The sequence below is a fragment of the Sus scrofa genome, chromosome 1, assembly GCF_054392235.1.
Source record: "Sus scrofa isolate SSC_HxYL_T2T_F1_AM1 chromosome 1, Sscrofa_HxYL_maternal_Yorkshire_Landrace_v2.0, whole genome shotgun sequence".
NCBI classification, from domain to species: domain Eukaryota; kingdom Metazoa; phylum Chordata; class Mammalia; order Artiodactyla; family Suidae; genus Sus; species Sus scrofa.
The window spans coordinates 11,388,110-11,407,793 of NC_139383.1; the positions used below are offsets into that span (position 1 = coordinate 11,388,110).

At 37.1% G+C, this 19,684-nt stretch overlaps 1 protein-coding gene across 3 annotated transcripts in view; it reads right to left on the reverse strand.

The window, feature by feature from the left end:
- LOC146405923 (uncharacterized) overlaps positions 1-19,684 on the reverse strand; it is a 296,042-nt gene that overhangs the window by 211,259 nt on the left and 65,099 nt on the right. Inside the window, exon 3 of one of the 3 annotated variants that reach the window (XR_014844260.1) lies at positions 3,315-3,581. The exons of the other annotated variants lie outside the window; for them this stretch is intronic. The gene's annotated coding sequence lies outside the window, so the exon portion shown is untranslated. Of the gene's footprint in view, positions 1-3,314; positions 3,582-19,684 lie in introns of those variants that run through there. 3 annotated transcript variants of the gene reach the window in all.

The following is a 19,684-nucleotide window of genomic DNA, read 5'->3' on the forward strand; positions in this document are numbered from 1 at the left end:
TGTCAAGGACTTCTGCCGGGTCCGGGTAGTTGCTCAATAAATGTCATTGCAGTGCTCACTCGGGACGGATTTTGCTGCTCATGGAAAACACAGCCTGGAGGAAGATACACAGGGCTTAATTCTACTGAAGCTGTGGTTACATCCCCTTTGTCATTCCTAGAATTTTTTTGGTTGGTTTTTTTTTTTTTTTCTGCTTCTTTATTTTCTCTTGATCATCCTTACCAGGGGGGTTTCTTTTGTTTTCTTTTTAATTGAAGTATCATTGATAGACAATGTTGTATTCGTTTCAGGTTCAGCAGATGATTTTTTCTGATTATTTCTATTATAAATTATTACAAGATATTGAATATAGTCCCCTGCGCTATACAGAAGGTCCTTGTTGTTTATCTATTTTATATATAGTGGCAGGTACCTGTTAATCCCAAACTTCTAATTTATCCCTCTCTCCTTCTTTTCCCCTCTGGTAATCATAAATTCGCTTTCATTGACTCGATTTGTTTTGGAAATAAGTTTATTTGTATCATTTTTGTAGACTCCACAGACAAGTGATATATTTGCCTTTTTCTGACTTAACTTTCACTTAGTATGATAATCTCCAAATCCATCCATGTTGCTGCAAATAGCATTCTTTCACTCTTTTTATGGCTGAGAAATACTCCATTGTGTGTATATATATACCACATCTTCTTTATCTGGCCATCTGTGGATGGACATTTAGGTTGTTTTCATATATTGGTGATTGTGAATAATGCTGCTATGGTTTTCTCCAGATATATGCCCAGGAGCCAGGAGTGGGATGACTGAATCATATGGCAACTCTAATTTTAGTTTTTTAAAGAACCTCCCTACTGTTCTCCATAATGGCTGCACCAATTTATGTTCCTACCAACAATGTAGTACTGTTTCCTTTTCTCCACACCCTCACCAGTATTACTATTTGTAGACTTTTTGGTGATGACCGTTCTGACCTATGGGAGGTGAATCTCACTGGGGGTTTGATTTGCATTTCTCTAAAAACCTGGTGACGTTTAGCATCTTGTGATGTGCCTATTGGCCATCTGTATGTCTTCTTTGGAGAAATGTTTATTTCGATCTTCTGCCCCTTTTTTTATTTGGGTTGTTTGCTTTTTGATATTGGGTTGTATGAACTTTTTGTATATTTTGGCCATTAATCCCTTGTCAGTTGCATCATTTGCAAAGATTTTCTTATACTCTGTGGGTTATATTTTCTTTTCTTTTGTGGGGGAGGGGGGGATCTTTTAGGGCCACACCACAGGCATATGTAATTGCCCAGGCTAGGGGTCAAATTGGAGCCCCTGGCCTATGCCACAACCATAGGAACGCCAGATCCAAGCTGCGTCTGTGACCTACACCACAGCTCACAGCAACACCAGATCCTTAACCCACTGAGTGAGGCAGGGATCGAACCTGCGTCCTCATGGATACTAGGAAGATTCATTTCTGCTGAGCCACGACAGGAACTTCTATAGTTTCTTTTTGTTTATGATTTCCTTTGCTCTGCAGAAGCTTTTATGTTTAATTAGGTCCCATTTGTTTATTTTTGCTTTTGTTTCCATTACTCTAGGAAATGGATATAAAAAAAATATTGCTGTGATTTATGTCAGAGTGTTCTGCCTACAGTTTCACTAGGAGTTTTACAGTATCCTATCTTACGTTTAAGTCTTTAATACCAGGACTGTTTCTATGTTGTTAGTCTTTTAAAAACAACAGTTTTTACCTCCATCAATGCTATTCATTAAACTTTGTTTTCTATTTAATTAGTTAATTTTTGGACTTTATTACTTTCTTTCTTCTGCTTTCTTTGTACGTACACTGCTATTACTTTTTCTAACTTCTTGAGTTGCCTACTTGATTCTTTAACTTTCAGTATTTCCAACAGTCATATCTGGAGGTTGCAACTGTCCTGAGAAATGACTGATTTGCCTTCCACAAGTTTTGATATGTAACATTTCCATTAATATTTTTTTTAGCTATTTAGAAAGGTATGTTTTATTATCTTGTCATTTTTGAGTCTGAGTTCCAACTTTATTGGTCAGAGAATGTGGTCCATATGATACCGACTCGTTGGTTTTGCAGCCCATGAGAGATGTTTTCCCACATGCTCTATGTATGTTTGGAAGCACATTCTATAACTGTGGGCTACAAAGTTCCATATATGTCGATTAGATGAAGCATGTCCATTGTTTTTGTTTTATCTTCTATGGCTATATTAAATTTTTGCCTTACACATTAAAACATGCCAGATACATGTATTCCAGTAAGATTGCAGATTTGTAAGTCTCCCCTAGAAATTCTAAAAATTTTACATTATGAAAGTTGAGGCTATATAGCTAGATAAGTACAGCTTAGAATCTTGTACAAGAGTTATTCCTCTTACCATTAAGTAAAGGTCCACATTACTTCTACTAAAGTTTTTGCCTGTGTTGTTACGATGTTAACACAACCACCCTGCCTTCCTTCTGGTTGGTATTTTTCCTTCCTAATCTCCTTTACTCTCATTCTCTGCAGTGATGTTTTAGCTATGCTGCTTGTAAACAGCATATCTGTTATTTTTTGAGAGAATCTCTGTATTCTAACTGGAAAGTTTTGTCTATTTACCTTTACCGTGATTGTTGCTACAATAAAGGATATTGCTGGCTAAAGAACATAACTTTTATTTAAGAATGTAGAAGTATCACAGCAAATGGGGAGAAAAGAGAGGAGGGGGAAAGAAGGTGAAAAGGCAAAATAAGTTTCCCGATTGCCTCATATTTTCTACTCCAATGGCCAGGAAGGACAGTCTCTACAGCGGTTATGAGTTTTATTATCACTCAGATTCTCATCTTTAATATAATCCATGACTAAAAGAAATAAGGGCCCTTTAGGAAATGGCTGAGTACAGGTCTGAGTAAAGAAGGTACAATGTAAGCCTGGAATATCTTGTTCCGCCAAAAAGCAATAATATTTGTCAAGATTAATGAGGTCCATCAAAAGGACACCAGAGCCAAACTGAAGGAGTTCTTCTATGGCCAGAATTATGTCAATTAGAGCATAAAAAAAAAATAATGATTGTAACTGATTGAACCACTTGGCATTTATGAAAACCCATGTGTCTATAATGATATTTAAAAAGAGAAAGCCAAAAAAATCATTTGTGGTAAATTGAGGCCACTCGTAAAGTAAATCCTTATTTTCAAAAATGTCAAATGATAAAGCAAATTAAAATGATTAAAAAGTACTATTTTATAGAAAATGCCAGGTAATATAATTAGAAGAAATGATAGGATTATAAAATCAGCACTTTGCAACCTTAATTGATTCAAGAAAAGATTTTAATGTTGTTAACATTAAGTAAATGGTTAGTGGGGAGCTAAACATCTCTTTGATATCAAAGGAGCACTATATCTTCATAAGGATAAACAATAGTGGACTCTATTTAGGAAAAAAAAATCAGCTCTTAAAAGATTTTTTTTTTTACAAGTAAGCAAAACGAGTATCAAGAGATTATTAAGAAATTATTACCTTATGTGATAATGCTTTTTTGGATACACAAGAAAATGTTCCCAGTTTTAAGAAGCAATCTGAAGTAGAAAAAAATTAATAAATAAATCAGTAAAATAATGATTGTATAAACAAATGGAGAATATCCCTCATGTCTTTATTTTTCTATGATATCGATCTTCTCTATTATAGAAGTATATATATCAATCTTTTAGGTTAAAAATGTTTATTTATGCAAATATATGAATATATAACATAAACACATACATTATACATCTTTTCTCTATTGCTAATCCTTTACATTTAATATATGATACGTGTATTAAATAAAAGTAATAAAGTCTAATCAGTTTTTCTACACTCTTCACAAATATAAGACCTTACAGAAAGCTTTAACACTAGTCCTACCCCTTTCATCTTACATGTTGTTGCTCTGCATTTTAAACTTTGTGTTTATACTCACTAAATCAGTTGTCGTCATCTTCATCATCATTATATATAAATTTCCCCACACATCTACATTTTGCTGGTTAATCCATTGTTTCTTGTATATCATACAAGATAAGTTCACAATTCTTCTTCATATACTTCATTCTTTAATAGTTCTTTCAGTATCATTCCATGAGTGGTAAAATCTCCCAATAATTTTTTGCCTGATAATGTCTTTACTCCTATGCTTAAATCATAGTTGATCTGGGTATAGAAATCTAGTCAAAGGTTATTTCTCAAAGCTCTTTCAAAACTTATTTGTTTGTTTCATGTTTGCTTTTGTCAAAGTTGGGAAGCGTGCAGACAATCCAACTGTTACTAATTTGTAGTTGTTATTTTTTTGCGTTCTGTTTGTTTCACTGAATATTTCTATATCTGAAATTTTCTTTATCCCATCATGAATTCATTTTTGCTCAGTGAATCTAAAAATTCATGCCTTTTAAAAATTCTGGAAAGGAGTTCCCGTCATGGCGCAGTGGTTAACGAATCCAACTAAGAACCATGAGGTTGCGGGTTAGATCCCTGGCGTTGCTCAGTGGGTTATCGATCTGGCGTTGCCATGAGCTTTGGTGTAGGTTGCATATGCGGCTCGGATCCCACGTTGCTATGGCTCTGGTGTAGCCCAGTGGCTACAGCTCCGATTCGACCCCTAGCCTGAGAACCTCCATGTGCCACGGGAGCGGCCCAAGAAATGGCAAAAAGACAAAATAAATAAATAAATAAATATTCTGGAAAATTTATTACCTGATAATTTTGAGTATCACTTCTCCTCTATTCTCACTAGTTTCTCTTTCTGCATCTACTTTTTACTTGGTTGAAAATTGTCATTCTGTTCTCCATGTCTCTTCTCTTCATATTTTCCATCTCTTAATTTCTTCATAATGAACACTGCACAATTCCTTCAAATATATCTATGTTCAGTTGTTTAACCTGCCTACTATACTTTTCATTTTGAAGACCATATTTTTAATTTCATGAAAATCCGCTAGTTCCCTTTTCTAACAGAACCAGTCTCTATACCCATTAAACATTTATTTATGTCACATCACGACTCTGTTATCTCAGTTTTTATGTTTAATATTCTTGTTTATTTTATGTGCTTTTACCTATAGTAGACTGTTTGAATTTGAGTCTTAAATCTTGTAATATAAGCTCATTATTTGCCAGACTGAGCCTTTATTAATAAAACCTATTGTGATCTGGGTTATAAAAAGTATTCCTAGTGATTTTCCCTCTGCTAGGAACTCAGGGCTATCCCTAGCCTAGGACCACCTCTAATTTAAAGGATTTCCAGGCAACTCAGATAATATAAATTTAGTCCTCAAATTATGGTGAGGCTATGTCCGTGTTTATCAATTCCTAGAACCCAGGCTTTGACACCCAATTATTTTTGTCATCTTCCCCAACTGATATGAGAGATATGCAGAAATTTTCAAAGATTCCTTCTCACTGAATATGTCGCCCTCTGAGAGTCTTGGCTTTATGAAGCTGTAAGCTCCATCAGTTCCTCCTCTCTTCCTTGCTAAGCCCCAATTGCTCTTCTCTTTCTATGAGGATTTCTATGACAGTCAAACACTCCAAGGTTTCACAGTTTCAGCTCATACACTCACAACAGTAGCTTTCACTTTCCTCTTTCTTTTTGGCTTCTATATTATGCTCTCTTTGTAGTTCATCTCTATATTTCAAAGAATTTTGTTATATTTCATCCTGCATTTCAAAATGTTAGTTGCAGGTAAGTTTTCAGATTATCTAGTCTCCCAAAGTGCCAGAAAAACCAAATCTGCTTTTTTCTTTTAAACCTTCATAACATAAATTTTCCTCATTGCCTTTTAACATTTTTGCTTAAATTCCAACAGAAGAAAAAATTAATTTATGCATCCTAACACTTAAGCCTTTTTTCATGAAATTCTCCCAGGATAAGTTAGATTCCTCTAAAGTTCCTAGTGTATAAACCTTCAAAAGCTGCTACTATTACTTCATTGACTGACATCTGGCCAATAAATTTATTTCTGAAAAGGGAAATTAGGCAAGGGAAGCATTGTCTTCTATCATTTGAAATGATCCTGGTTTTCATATGTTAATCTTTATTACTATCACCTTTAATATCTTTGATAGTTCTCTATCCTCTATTCTTTGGAAATTATACTTGATTTGTCTCTTATTTCTCAAACGGCTCCTTCCATAGCTATATGTTCTCCTATTTTTATCTATTCCACTGAAAGATAAGCCTTCTATTCTCTTTTTAAGTCAATGATGCAGGAAGTTCTTCCCTCTCCTGATTCCACTGGTTCACCTAAATGACCAGGTCTTTATTACAGCTTTAGTTACTCTTCCAAATCCAGCTCTACTGGGCATGCTGCCTCAGACTCAATATTTTTATCTTTTACAGCACACGTTGTACTTTTTTGGCCACACCCATGGCTTGTGGAAATTCCCAGACCATGGGATCAAACCTATACCACAGCAGTGACCTGAGCCGCTGCAGTGACAATGCTGGATCCTTAACCTACTGAACCACAAGAGAACTCCAACACACATTGTACTTTTTATTACCACGTGTTCAAAATCCTTCTTTTTCTTTCTATAGAATAGTATGTTGTCTCCCTATTCTACTTTTATGTCATCAAAAAAATTCTTTTTTGGAGACAAAGAATCTTCTGATGTTTGAGGTCCTGGTGTGTCCCCATGCTCCCTACTCCCTTCTCTTCAGTCTCTGCCTCGATTGTGACCAATGTGCATGATTATTATTTTCCCAATTAGATTTCCAGAATTCTGGAGTTCCTGTTGTGGCTCAGTGGTAACGAACACTAGTATTTATGAGGAGACAGGTTCAATCCCTGGCCTCCCTCAGTGGGTTAAGGATCCAGTGTTGCCATGAGCTGTGGGGTAGGTTGCAGACGCAGCTTGGATCCTGCACTGCAGTGGCTGTGGTGTAGGCTGGTGGCTACAGCTCCAATTCGACCCCTACCCTGGGAACTTCCATATGCCACAGGTGCAGCCCTAAAAAAACAAAACAAAACAAAAAATTCCAGAATTCTGAATTCAAAGTTTTCCATCAGTTTCAATTTCTTCCTTTCCCTCTTTTTCCCCCTCCCTTCAAATTCAGGCTTATAGAATACCTTAACATAATAATGAGTTTGATATTGCCAAATTAAAAAAAATTAAGCTAGTTTTTAGTACTTTACTTAGAAAGATGTCTCCAACACCAATCATCGGCACCACTGCAGTCCCAAATGAAAAAGAATAAAATGCGTACCATCACCTCATCTTTCCCCCACCCTATTGTAATTACATATGCAGGATTATTCCTCCTCATCCCCATTATATGTGCAAAATCATCTTTATTATCTTTTTATTCTCACATAAACATTGTCTAGAATAAAAGCAATTTCCATATCTTTAGTTGTACCAAGGGAGAATCTCTGAAGAGCCTTAGTAGAAGATCCAGAGGACAAATCAATTAATAAATGTAAATTATAATTAATATTTGACCAGAACCATGCTACCAAGGGTAGAATTCCTACCATAAAGGGTCTTATAATTTTTTTAATGAGAGGACTATGGAATGAGAGAAAGGAAAATGAATTACTTCAGGGCTGATTATGTGTGTCATCAAATGGATCACGGATGACAATCAGAGACATTTTTAGAAATTTGAAGTAGCAATGTACAGGGAAAGGTATATTTCATTTTGATTCAGGAATCCTGAAAGCGTCTAAATATGGTATTGTATCTCCTTTTCCATGATATTTAAAGAGGTAAAGGAGGACATTTGAAATTTTTTTAAATGGTGTACTGTGAAAATGAAACGAAACAAGAGCCAACTATTATTTTTTCCCAAAGCTCGTTGTTACTAAATTCAAATAGATATAGCCAAACTCTATCCATCATTTAAGGCTAAAGGATTGTCTTCCTAAAATTGATTTTTGTCACGTAGATATTCTTTGAGACCCTAGACTATAACTTCTACTACCACTTTCAAAAACGCAAAATTAAAAGGCTATCGTGAACACTGCCCTACCTTCCTAACTCAACTCCTCAATGTGCACACATTCTCAGAATCTCAACCTGTGCCAGCATCCAGAATCCACAAGATGGCATTAGCGTTCCCTTTTTTTTTTTTTTCTTTTTAGGGAAGTTAATTTTACAACAGTCACATAATTGTCTTTTTTTTTTTTTTTTAAGAAAAAGATAAAGATTCTTTCTCTTCTGGGATATTTTTAATATGATTAACAGTTATTAACTTTATATTTCTGGAAAAACTGGAATAAAAGAAAATCACCTGCCTACTTCTTTGCATCTGTGTTTGGAAAGTTGATCTCCTCATTCCCCAGGCTTTTATCTCTTCTGCGATAAGACTCTGAGACTGCGCCATCAGTTGAGTCATCAGTAGCCACATGTGCTGTTTAAATTTTAATTAGTTAAAGTAAATAAGACTCAAAATTCAGTTCCTCAAAAGCCGCATGAGGCTGATGGCTGCCATGCTGCACAGAGCCATAAAGAGTATTCTCATCACCACAGAAAGTTCTATTGGACAGCATTGCCTGAAGGATAGTGGCTCAAAGACCTGGATGTATTTCTAGGTACCCATACACACAAGTCGTACCCCCATGAGTGCCTTTAGCTGTGACACATACATTCTGAAATGGAAATAGAAAGTTGAAATGAAAATGTAAACTTTCATGTACCTTTGTGTACTGTGTGCTCCAGGAACATTGCTGCATCCTGTAAAACAGCCACACATGAACCATGTGTTCAGACTGAATACTTCTGGACATCATCAGAGTAGCCACTGTCTTCCATTATTTTTTAATTCTGCTTACAGTATTGAAGCTCAACACGGCCATGGTTTCAGAAACACAAAAACAAAATAGCAGAGCTGAAAACAACCTAAGATCATCTTACCCAGCCTCCTTGTGGGATTCATCAGAAGACAGGACCAAAGAGTGTAACACACAGTCCCCTGATAGAGGAGACCAGAAACAAACCCTATTCTGGGTGATTTTGGTTAAACTTCTCTGTACCTAACTTTTGTTATGTGGAAAAGGAAGGATTGGGAAAGGTTATATGGACTTTCAGTTCTAAATTTATCTCTTGCATCACATTTAGTGTTAGGACTCAAAGAGGTTTCAAAGTCATAGGATAAAAGACAGTACATCTACCTTGCATCTTAATTTTATTCAAAGATTTGAGGAAGAAAAGTACTTTGAGTAGCAAGTGATTTAAAAATTATTCTTTTATCTGTAAAAATGCAAACGTGCTCTGGAGGAGATAAAATATAGAGCTACAGGAGTTCCCATCATGGCTCAGTGGTTAACGAATCCGACTAGGAACCATGGGGTTTCAGGTTCGATCCCTGGCCTCGCTCAGTGGGTTAAGGATCCGGCATTGCGTGAGCTGTGGTGTAGTTCGCAGACACGGCTCAGATCCCGTGTTGCTGTGGCTCTGGCGTAGGCCGGTGGCTGCAGCTCCGATCCGACCCCTAGCCTGGGGACCTCCATATGCCACAGGAGCAGCCCTAGAAATGGCAAAAAAGACAAAAAAAAAACCAAACAAACAAAAAAAAAAACCATGGAGCTACAAAGGAATATTACGCCTGTTGCGGGCTATTTGAGACACACTCCCAAATCCCTTCAGTTCTCATTCATTCTTTCTGCCTTTAAGGACAGTTTTTACATTTGAGAAATGCTTTAATGGGCAACTACACATGAGTGAAAGCCTTCCAATGATAAGTTTAGAGATTCAACCATGGCTTGAATAAGGTTCACAAGTCCAGAAATTTCATTTGGTTAAATATATAACAAGGTCACAGTTCACAATAAAATACAAAGTAAAAGTGAAGTGTTTAGTAGTGATGATGGTGCTAATTACACCAGAAATCTGGGCTAAGTAATTTCTAAATTGTATAAAAATATATGCTCTGAGCTTACTGGAAGATAAATAAAAAGAAAATAGAATAAGTGATAGCATTCCCATTTTATAAGAAATGAAAAATAATGCTGTAAAGAAAAGTAGACAGACATATTCAAATTCAGAAAAATCAGGGGGGTCAAATGCAAGTGTGTTCTTATAAAGAACATTAGGATTTTAAGATGAACATTGTATATAATGGCAGTTTTATAAATCATGGAGAAGTTCTTATCATAAAAGCCATTTCTTAGTTGACCCTGAATAAAGGTTAAAAAAAACCATGTTGCTGTATCAGAAATCTGTCAAATCATTTCCACAGTAAGTTGAACACTAATATGTTCCAGGCAAGTAACATTTTAGTGACCTAACTTGATACAAGGGTAGATCTAAGAGAATAGAGAGAGAAAAACAACTACGATGAATATTTCTTTTTTTAAATTAGTACCTTTTAAAAATTTTGCACATTAAAATACCATCAATTTCACAATAAATCCATAGTATGCTAAAAAGAGTGAATTCAGACATATCCTTAAATATCAATTATTTAAAACACAGGCCATACAAGAGAAGAATCAATAGAGATGTTTTGTATCTCTGAAAAGAAACAACAAATATTATTTATCTAAGAGCCTATTATAAACTGAGATTGGGAACACATTGTTAGTTCTTGCCTTAGAGTTTCAAATTGTAATGGTGATTATATTCTCATCAGTAGATGACTTCCTTCCTTTGTTTTGTGGTTAAAAACACACACATAATGGTAAATTTAGCGTCTTCACTATTTTCGGTGTACAGTTCAGTAGTGCTACGTATATTCAAATTGTTGTACAACTGATCTCTAGAATTCTTTAAACTTGCAAAACTCAAACACTCTACAGATTAAATACTAATTCTCTCTTTTTGCTGCTCCCAACCTTTGGCAATCTCCTTTCAACTTTCTGTTTCCATGCTTTTGACTAGTTTAGATTCTTCATATGAGTGGAATAATTACAGTATTTGTCTTTTTGTGACTGGCTTGTTTCATTTAGCATAATGTCCTCAAGGTTCATACATGTTGTAGCATGTTAACAGGATTTCCTTCTTCTTCTTCTTCTTTTTTTTTTTTTTTTGTCTTTTTAGAGGCTCACCAGTGGCATATAGATATTCCTAGGCTAGGGGTCCAACTGGAGCTGTAGCCGCTGGCCTACACCACAGCCACAGCAATGCCGGAGCTGAGCCACCTCTGCAACCTACACCACAGCTCATGGCAACACCCAATCCTTAAACCACTGAGGGAGGCCAGGGATCAAACTTGTGTCCTCATGGATACTAGTCAGATTTGTTGCCACTGAGCCACGATGGAAACTCCTTTTTTAGGACTCAATAATATTCCATTATATATATATACCACATTTTCTTAATCCATTTATCCATCAGTGGACATCTGAGTTGCTTCTATCTCTTGGCTATTATGAATAACACTGCAATGAACATGAGCATTCAAATATCACTTTCAAATTCTGCTTTGAATTCTTCTGAATATATACCCAGAAGTGGGATTGCTGAATCATGTGGTAGTTCTATTTTTAATTTTTTGAGGCTTTTCCAGACTGTTTTCCATAATGGCTGCAACATTTTATATTCCTAACAACAGAGCATAAGAGTTTCAATTTCTCCATATCCTTGGAAATACTTGACTTTTTTCTTTTGATGATGTCCATTGTAATAGCCACATTCTATGCTGCCCTATCAAATATCAACTGTGCCAGCCAGTCCTTTGATAAGAGTATTGCATAGCAAGTGATTCAAGATGGAGGCTGTCTGGATCGTTCTGAATTACAGAACTGTTAGGGTTGTAAGCGTCTTAACTCTATGCATTTAATTAATTTGAAATGGTTTAATAGGAGGTATAGTCAAATAGTGGTGGCCACGCTATATAGTAGTGGTCTTTGTTGACATGATAGTCTTTGGTGATGTAGTACAGTGCTGTCAGAAGAAGAGAGCTTGGGTTTCCCAACCCTACTCCTGCAACTACCAAATTGTAGGACATGGGAAAATACTTCACCACTTTGAGCTTAATCCCCAAATCTATTTCTCACACAAGTTAAAATCTTGAGAGATCAAGAACTGAATGTGTAATAAAAGTCTGATAGAAAGTTTCAGGAGACATTTAGTTGACACCAGACATTCAACTCCAAGCCACACTACATGACAAGGAGTCTACCACCCAAAATAAGATTTAAGTAATGGTCTCTGGAGAAGAATTTCTTTCTCTTTCTCTTTAATAGGAGATGTTAAATCAAAAGAGCTTCATGAGTGAGTTGTCCCGGACTCTTAAGGGTCTGAGAATCTACACTCATAAGCCTATATGAACATGGAGAAGGACTCATGCTGATGTCACAGGGAGTTTACCAGCCCATCATATTTAATAAATGAAATCTATTTTCAACAGCTCAGCCAGAGGGATGTTCTTAAACTATAAGCTAAATCATTTCATACCTCAAACAGCTTTCTTTATTAAGCTATAGGTGGCAAGTATCTTAGTCCGTTTTGATCACTGCTGTAAATTTATTACATAGAATAGTACCTAACAGATTAGAGGCCCTTAATAATTATTTATTGAATAAATGTATCAATAAGTAATTAAGGAATAAATGTAATAGTCAAAAGAATTTCTACATAGCATCCACAGGTTCTGATTAAATGTTCTACTTAATTTTCAACATCTTCCTTGGCTTCTAACCAAGGTTTCTGAAATGTCATCGAGAAACCAGTCAATCCTTAGTGACTGAAGTGTCACCTCCTCTCTGATGTTTGCATCTTCAGTCAGTACAGACATCTCTCCCAAAAGACTGCTGGGCCTAAACACTGTGAGTTATTTTTCACTCCTCCCACAGAGAAGAGATCTCACTCCAGTTCAGCCTCCAAGTCAATGGAAAACCCCCACACTGAGGGGTGCGAAGCATGTCCAGGACACCATTAGTACTCTGAATTCCATCTAAGATGTTCCTCTTACAAATGCAGACAAACAAGGATATCCTAGGTAGTCATTATCAATAAAGTTTTACCCCTTCTATGTAAACAAGCCTATCCCAAGACTTATCTTTGCTTTTCACTTAACTATATTGAGTTGTAGTTACGAGTCTGATCAAATATTTCTCTTCCTAGCTAAGATATCATTGAAAGAACAACAGCTTATTGGGAAACAATTTTCCTATACCAGTTAATCTAGTAACAGAATTTTATTAGAACCACTTCTATTGACATTCAGGCTCCTAAAATTACTGTGTCAAATAAAGGGTACCTCAGACAATTGTTTAACCAGCTTTCTACTGGGGGACCAAAAAACTGGATTTCCATATGCCTATGGGCTGTGTGTGTGTGTGCGATTGAGAGAGAAGCAGAGACAGAGAGAGAACAAGAGAAAGAGAAAACACACTCAGAGCTGGCTTGCTGGTTAGTCAATCAGGAATTAAAAATAGATTCTCACTGATATAAAAGTGGAGCTGGGGAATCAGGCTTCCCAATTTAAGACTTTACTACAAAGTTACTGTCATCAAAACAGTATGGTACTGACACAAAAATAGAAATACAGACCCAGGGAACAGCATAGAAAGCCAAGAAATAATCCCATGTGCCTATGGTCAATTAATCTATGAGCAAAGAGTCAAGAATATACAGCAGAGAAAAGATAGTCTCTTAGGCAAGTGGTGCTAATAAAACCAGACAACTACATGGAAAAGAATGAAATTAGAACATTCTCTAACACCATACACAAAAATAAACTCAAAATGGATTAAAGACCTAAATATAAGACCAGCTACTATAAAACTTTTAAGAGGAAAACGTTGACAGAACACTCTGACATAAATCACAGCAATTTTTTTTATCCACCTCCTGAAAATAAAAACAAAAATAAACAAATGGGACCTAGTTAAACTTAAAACATTTTGCATAGCAAAGAAAACCATAACCAAAATGAAAAGACAATCCACAGAATAGGATAAAATCTTTGCAAATGAAGAAACCAACATAGGATTAATCTCCAAAATATACAAACATCCTATACAGTTTTATACCAAAAAAATAAACAACCCAAGTAAAAAATGGTCAGAAGACTTAAACATATACTTCTCCAGAGAAAACATATAGAAGGCCAAAAAACACATGAAAAGATGCTCACCATCACTAATTATTGGAGAAATGCAAGTCAAAACTACAATGAGATATCACCTCACACCAGTCAGAATGGCCATCATCAAAATTCTACAAACAATAAATGTTGCAGAGGGTGTGGAGAAAAGGGAACACTCCTACACTGTTGGTGGGAATGCAAGTTGGTGCAACTGCTATGGAGAATTGTATGGAGGTTCCTTAAAAAACTAAATATAGAACTACCATATTATCCAGCAATCCCACTCCTGGGCTTATATTCAGAGAACACCATAATTCAAAAAGATACATACAGAGTTCCCATCATGGCTCAGTGGTAATGAACCCAACTAGTATCCATGAGGATGTGAGCTTGATCCCTGGCCTCGCTCAGTGGGTTAAGGATCTGGTGTTGCCGTGAGCTGTGGTGTAGGTCACAGACGTGGCTCGGATCCTGCATTGCTATGGCTGTGGCCAGCAGCTGCAGCTCCAATTCAACCTCTAGCCTGGGAACCTCCATATGGTGTGGGTGCAGCCCTAAAAAAAAAAATATATATATATATATATCCCCATGTTCATTGAAGTACTATTTATAATAGCCAAGACATGGAAGCAACCTACACATCCATCGACAGAGGACTGGAAAAAGATGTGGTACATATATACAATGGAATACTACTCGGGCATAAAAAAGAATGAATAATACCATTTGCAGCAATATTGATGGACCTAGAAATTACCATACTAAGTGAAGTAAGTTGGAAAGAGAAAGACAAATACCATATGAGATTACTAATATGTGGAATCTAATAAAAAATGATACAAAAGAACTTACAAAACAGAAACAGACTCAAAGATTTTGAAACCAAACATGGTTACCAAAAGGGGAGATGGGAAGGAGGGATAAATCAGAGGGTTGGGATTTACATGTACAAACTACTATATATAAAATAGTTAAGGAGTTCCCATTGTGACTCAGCAGGTTAAGAACCTGACTAGTATCCATGGGGATAAGGGTTTGATCCTTGGCCTCACTCAGTGGGTTAAAGGATCTGGTGTTGCTGTGAGCTGTAGTATAGTCACAGATGTGGCTCAGATCCCACACTGCTGTGGCTGTGGTGTAGGCCAGCCGCTACTGCTACAATTCAACCTCCAGTGTGGGAACTTCCACATGCTGCAGGTGCAGCCCTAAAATTAACACAACTTTGTAAGTCAACTATATGCCAATAAAATTTATTTTAAAAAAGAAAGAAATAGATTCTCATTGGTTTGCACTCAGATAATTTAAACATGATCTGACTGATATTAACTCTCTTCAGTGTGACCAAGAAACTCAACTAAATGTACATGGCTGAATGATATTCTCTCAAAAAAAACACAGAAAGAAAAAAGATATAAGGAAAGAAGAAAGGTTACTAGATTGAAGAATCAAGTGAAATTTAGAAACTTGAGGCCTTCATATATTGTTTTTGAAATTGAAAGAGCATAGGTAACACCTGGAGATTTTCTCAGAAATGCAAGTTATAGGAGTTCCTATTGTGGCTCAGTGGGTGAAGAACCCAACCACTATTCATGAGGATGCGGTTTGATCCCTGGCCTTGCTAAGGATCTGACATTGCCATGAGCTGCAGTGTAATTTGCAGATGTGGCTTGGATCCTGTGTTGCTGTGGCTGTGGTGCAGGCCAGCAGCTGCAGCTCCAATTCGATCTCTAGCCTAGAAACTTCCATATGCTGAGGGTGCAGCCTTAAAAAGAAAAAAAAAAAAAAAGTGCAATTTTTTGTCCAGGGACCCAGATTGAGACTGAGGCTCTGCATTTCTTACAGTCCCACGTGATGCTGATGGCGCCACTCCCCAGACCACACTTGGAGTAACAGTGTTTACAAGCATGCCGACCCAACGCCTAGGTCCCCAACACGAGAAAGAAGCCGTCCACACAAGGAAGGCAAATGCCAAAAGTGATCTCAGAAATCCCTTGAATCATTATTAGTTCACTGATGAGACCACGACCGTGTTATGATGATCATCTTATTCGTACAGCTCAAGCTCTCTTCCTGTCCCAAGCAGAAACCACTGACATCAGTCTGGAGCTGTTGATGCGAGTCTTTATGGCTTGAATTCAAGAGCTACAGGATGAATCTTGCCTGGAGCACTTTCCACATTTATAGGAAAAGGAATGAATTAGCAGCACCATATAAAGCTTTGTAATCAGAATGACAGACACTACAGGGAGTAGTTGAGACCTCCTGGAAGAACATCTGTTAAAAGTTCATCTGTGGGAGTTCCCGTTGTGGCTCAGTGGCTAATGAATCCAACTGGGAACCATGAGGTTACGGGTTCCATCCCTGCCCTTGCTCAGTGGGTTGAAGATCCGGCGTTGCCGTGAGCTGTGGTGTAGGTTGCACACGTGGCTTGGATCCCGCATTGCTGTGGCTGTGGTGTAGGCCGGTGGCTACAGCTCTGATTAGACCCCTAACCTGGGAACCTCCATATACTGCGGGAGCGGGCCTAGAAAAGGCAAACAAACAAACAAACAAACAAAAAAGTTCATCTGTGGACATGATTTGTCCACTTATCCTTGAACTTTAGGAAAAGTCTCTAAAGTGTGATGAGGCATGTGGGGAAGAAAAACTTAGAGAAGCTCTGTACCACTTGGTCAGCACTGCTGACTTGCCTCCTAGGGCACTGTGGTCGTCCTGCCTCCTCTGAGTACCAACACCAAGCACCACACAGGACCACTGTGAGCCTCCTTGCTCCTCTTCAGTGTACATTCAGCACCAGAGGCTATGTACTGAACAATATGGAACAAAAAGAAAGGAGACAATTACATGAAAAATCCTGAGTGAAAATACCAAATACAACCACTCAAGAAAAGTTCTTCAGCTTGCTCAAATTCAGTACTTGAATAAAATTCATTTACATTTGTGCCTTCCTTAAAGAACTCTCTGACATTCTGTGCTGTGTTGAGAGACAGAGTAAAGTCAGAGTTATTTTCCTAACTGACTGATAAGAAATAGAAGTTGGAAGAGATGTAAACATATCTGGAAACAGCAAAGTCATCCACCCACAGTAAAGAGAAGACAAATAGACCTTTGAATTTGGCAGTTTCAAGGTCTGATTTCCTTGTTTAAATAAAAAAACACATAATTTATGGGTCTAAAATTGTAATAGCTGTAGACAAAATGATTGTCTATGACACATCAAGTTGAATACTCAGAGATGAAAAAAATGACTTATTTTTTTGTCAAGGTCTGTGTGACTTGCCTGAATATTGAAGCACACATCCTGTGGGTGGGTAGGACATTGTAATAGATGGAACCCTATGGTCTTGCAGTTAAATGGGGAGGAGACATTGAGGGCTTAACAAATTGTTATGGAAGAAAGTATAATGAAAGACAGAGTCAGGGACTTCACTTCAGAAAAATTTTATACTTGGGGTTGGGAGGAGAGAGAAGAGCCATGAAAGGTCTATAAAAGGAGTGGTCAAAGTTGAATGTATTAGCACAGAAGCCAAAGACAAGACATTGGCTTGAAAGAGGGATATAGGTGCCCAATGGCATGAAGTGGCATGAAATATACAAAGACGCTCAAGAAGTATGAACACTGACAAATTTCACAAATTACTGGCCATTATTTTATCTTGAATAGGTAGCTTCATTAGAATCCATGTAAATAACATTAGAGCAGATGACATGATACCATACATAGAAAACCCTAAGGACTCAACCCCAAAACTACTTGAACTGATTAATAAATTCAGCAAAGTAGCAGGATATAAGATTCACATTCAGAAGTCAGTTGCATTTCTGTATACCAGCAATGAAACATTAGAAAAGGAATACAAAAATACGATACCTTTTAAAATTGTACCTCACAAAATGAAATACCTCGGAATACACCTGACCAAGGAGGTAAAGGATTTATACATCAAGAACTATAAAACGTTAATCAAAGAAATCAAAGAAGATGTAAAGAAATGGAAAGATATTCCATGTTCCTGGATTGGAAAAATCAATATTGTAACAATGGCCATGCTACCCAAAGCAAACTACAGATTCAATGCAATCCCTATCAAATTTCCCATGACATTTTTCACAGAACTAGAACAAACAATCCAAACATTTATATGGAACCACAAAAGACCCAGAATCACCAAAGCAATCCTGAGAAACAAAAACCAAGCAGGAGGCATAACTCTCCCAGACTTCAAGAAATACTACAAAGCCACAGTCATCAAAACAGTGTGGTACTGGTATCAAAACAGACAGACAGACCAATGGAACAGAATAGAGAATCCGGAAATAAACCCTGACACCTATGGTCAATTAATCTTTGACAAGGGAGGCAAGAACGTAAAATGGGAAAAAGAAAGTCTATTCAGCAAGCATTGCTGGGAAACCTGGACAGCTGCATGCAAAGCAATGAAACTAGAACACACCCTCACACCATGCACCAAAATAAACTCCAAATGGCTGAAAGACTTAAATATACGACAGGACACCATCAAACTCCTAGAAGAAAACATATGCAAGACACTCTCTGACATCAACATCATGAATATCTTCTCAGGTCAGTCTCCCAAAGCAATAGAAATTAGAGCAAAAATAACCCATGGGCCCTCATCAAACTGAAAAGCTTTTGCACAGCAAAGGAAACCAAAGAGAAAACAAAAAGACAACTTACAGAATGGGAGAAAATAGTTTCAAATGATGCAACTGACAAGGGCTTAATCTCTAGAATATATAAACAATTTATACAACCCAACAGCAAAAAAACCAATCAACCAATGGAAAAATGGGCAAAAGAACTGAATAGACATTTCTCCAAAGAAGATATACAGATGGCCAACAAACACATGAAAAAATGCTCAATATCGCTGATTATAAGAGAAATGCAAATCAAAACTACCATGAGATACCACCTCACACCAGTCAGCATGGCCATCATTCATAAGTCCACAAATAACAAGTTCTGGAGGGGATGCGGAGAAAAGGGAACCCTCCTGCACTGTTGGTGGGAATGTAAACTGGTACAGCCACTATGGAGAACAGTTTGGAGATACCTTAGAAATCTATACACAGAACTTCCATATGACCCCGCAATCCCACTCTTGGGCATATATCCGGACAAAACTCTACTTAAAAGAGACACATGCACCCGCATGTTCACTGCAGCACTATTCACAAGAGCCAAGACATGGAAACAACCCAAATGTCCATCGACAGATGATTGGATTCGGAAGAGGTGGTATACATACACAATGGAATACTACTCAGCCATAAAAAAGGATGACATAATGCCATTTGCAGCAACATGGATGGAACTAGAGAATCTCATACTGAGTGAAATGAGCCAGAAAGACAAAAACAAACACCATATGATATCACTTATAACTGGAATCTAATATACAGCACAAATGAACATTTCCACAGAAAAGAAAATCATGGACTTGGAAAAGAGACTTGTGGCTGCCTCATGGGAGAGGGAGGGAGTTGGAGGGATCGGGAACTTGGGGTTATTGGATATAATTTGGAATGGATTTACATGGAGATCCTGCTGAGTAGCATTGAGAACTATGTCTAGATACTTATATTGCAACAGAACAAAGGGTGGGAAAAAAAATGTATACATGTAAGAGTAACTTGGTCCCCATG